The sequence below is a fragment of the Cryptomeria japonica genome, chromosome 7, assembly GCF_030272615.1.
Source record: "Cryptomeria japonica chromosome 7, Sugi_1.0, whole genome shotgun sequence".
NCBI classification, from domain to species: Eukaryota; Viridiplantae; Streptophyta; class Pinopsida; order Cupressales; family Cupressaceae; genus Cryptomeria; species Cryptomeria japonica.
Window position 1 is genome coordinate 636,291,190 of NC_081411.1, and position 2,990 is coordinate 636,294,179.

Sequence of the window (2,990 nt, forward strand, 5' to 3'; positions counted from 1 at the left end):
CATAGACGAACACACTGTCATTTGCATTGATAAAAGGATGCCATCACTGGAACCTGCAATTTCGGATTTCTCCCTTGGAGCAAATCTCTCAAAAACTGGAACCCCTACAACTGAGAAGAATGGGGAATAAGAAGAGGAGGGAAGAGAATCAAATCTACAACTGAAAATTGCCAAGTGTCTCCCCTCTAACTGAATTTTTTTCCCATGGATACTGCTTCCAAAATATCTCACATTTGTCAAAATTAACCTCATAATCAGATTCCTCACTCTGAGAGCTTTCCGAAAACATATAACACTTTATACTTTGGCAAAAAATTGAGCCCTGGGCGAATTAATCCTCAACAAGGACCCATCATTTAAATTTTTCGAATTTCTCTATAGTTTAAACTATATCATTTAATCATTTTAAATTTGATTTTTGCCTCCATTTGTGCTCTAACGCCTTGCCATGTGGTGGCCTCTGATTGGTCGATGGGGTTGAGCAGACGCGACCTGAGATGACACCTCATCTTTTGCCACTTGTCGGCCACGTCATCGCCACTGGATGCTTGCTTGTATGCCACGTCATTTCCACTGGGTGCCACCTCACCGGGACCCGCCTGCTGGACTGCTGACTGTACCTGCCACCTGTGTGCCACATGGATGGTTGTCGTTCAATCTCGCTATTTTGTGGGGTTTAAACTTGTGCATCTTCCTTCGCGAAATAGCGTGAGCCGTTGATCTCTCTTGAACATGCTCACTCATTAACTCGGCCTTCGTATGCAAAATTTCGCCTCTTTGCCTCACGAAACGTGCCTACGTGGGGTCCATTTTGTCTTCATCCAGTCAATTCTTCCTTCACCTCGGGAAGCGCGCTCACGCGTGTGGGCTTGCCTTGGGCGCCCATGGGCACCTTGTGTCAAAAGCCTTTGAGGCTTAGACATTATATTGCTGTGCGCTTTTGTATATAAACATTAAAAAAGAACATTTCCCAGTGCATGTGGGATAATGATGTTAAGCCTGGAGCTTCATCTTTGAAGCAATTTCTGAGTTTTAATGGTGTTTTACTTTGCATTTACTTGAAATTTATGATGATCTTTCTTCTAAACAATGTCATACTGGGATAAATTATCAACACAAGGCACTTAGAAGATGCTGGAATTTGTAACACTTGTTCTTTGAATGTTCATGTCATCACCAGAAAACTTCAACGCTGCCCTTTATATGCACGCCTTTGAAGAAAGTTATGACTTCCCACCATGAACAGGTTGTGCGGCTGAAGGCTTTAGTAATGCTGTTAAAGAATCCATAATATTTGAAACACTCAGTCGTTGTCTTGGGTCATTGGCCCAACAAGCCTCAATTAAGGAAGCTATTTCAGGGTGCATATCTGGTGGAATTGCAAGCCTCCTATTTTGAAAACCAACAGCTCCAACAACCTGAGCTGGACTTAAGCCACTCCACGGTTGCTGCATAGTGACAAGTTCCCAAAGAATTACACCAAAACTATAGACATCAGATTTCTCATTGGATGGTTCATCACGAAGCACTTCAGGAGCCATCCATTCAGGCGTTCCCACTGCAGATTTGGAAGAGATGAATGTATTTGCCTTGAATCATGATAAACCAAAATCACAAACCTTCACTTTCCACGTCTTGTCAACCAATAAATTAGGAGACTTCAAATCTCGATGAACAATAGGAGGGTCATAGCGATGTAAATAGTTTATTCCCTTGGCCACATCTAGTGCCATTCGCAATCGTCGCCTTTCATCCAGTAACTCCCTTTGTCCTGCTCTATGAATAAGACGATACAAGCTTCCCCTTGGTAAATATTCAGTCACAATTGACAAGTTGGGACGCTTTGTTACAGCGCCCATGAAAAGGACAACATTTGGATGTCGCAAACGTATCATGATTGCAACCTCTCTCAGGAACTCCTTAAGTCGCTCTTCATACAAATCTTGATCTATGAGGATCTTCACAGCAACATCCTTTCTTCTTTCAGCTGTCAGCTGTGGAATATTTAATCGAATTATATTTCCATCACTGCTTGGAGTTAAACCCAGATTAGACTTGCTAATGGCTTTTTCAATAGGCTTTACACTGGACTTATCAAATGGCTGAATCAAAAGAGAATTTCCTTCTGTCACACTAACTTATGCAAGACTCTTGAGGTTGATAGGGCTTCCATAGTACTCAACCTCAATTCGATCTAGTAGTGCTAGGCTTGATCTTCCTGTTCTTATTGAATTGACATTTGATTTCATTGCCTCCAAAGTCCTACTCATCCTTTCCCTAGCATCTTCTTCAGTTAACTGCTTCTCCTCATATGTTTCTTCAGAAGTGGCACATCTGCAAGCACCTATTCTCACATTCCTTTTCTGTTGAAAAGGTCTGAGAATCAGAGATTTTCCAAAGAATCCATCCTTATAAGCCAGGGACCTTATGGAATAGGTGGAATTTCTTCCTGCAGGAATCATTACATGTCTACAATTTGATCCCACAAATGGTTTTACCCCATATCCAAAACCTCTGGAAACGATCAGCATCATTTTCGGATCATTAATCCACATTTTACAACCTTCAGGCAATTACGCCACAATTTTCGCATTTAATCGCGAAGACGTAATTTTCAATGTGGTCAAAACACCTTTCTGGAGCTCGCTGTCTGACAGGCATGTACTTTGATATACAAGGATGAATTGCACCAAACAGTTTTTCAGGACGATTTCCAAGTGAAGAGGTATTATTTTCTGAAAATGCCCAACTGGCTTTGTCGACACTGCGGACCTGATGAAATCAATGTCCTGGCAACACATGACGCCTTTCTCAAAAATATCAAACGACCTCCGTAGGCTCTCAAATTCGGAACATAGGTACCTTTAAGTACATATTAAATCTTTGAATTCTCAGTTCGATCACCCGACTAACAAGATGCAAATGGCACGCTCACAAAAATGGCAACATTAACTAATATAACACTGAAGTGCGGATAACTGAAAATGATG

General features: G+C 41.6%; 1 pseudogene; it reads right to left on the minus strand.

The window, feature by feature from the left end:
• Positions 1-1,200: 1,200 nt before the first annotated feature.
• On the minus strand, positions 1,201-2,534 carry LOC131057342 (serine/threonine-protein kinase CTR1-like; annotated as a pseudogene).
• Between the last annotated feature and the right edge of the window lie 456 nt (positions 2,535-2,990).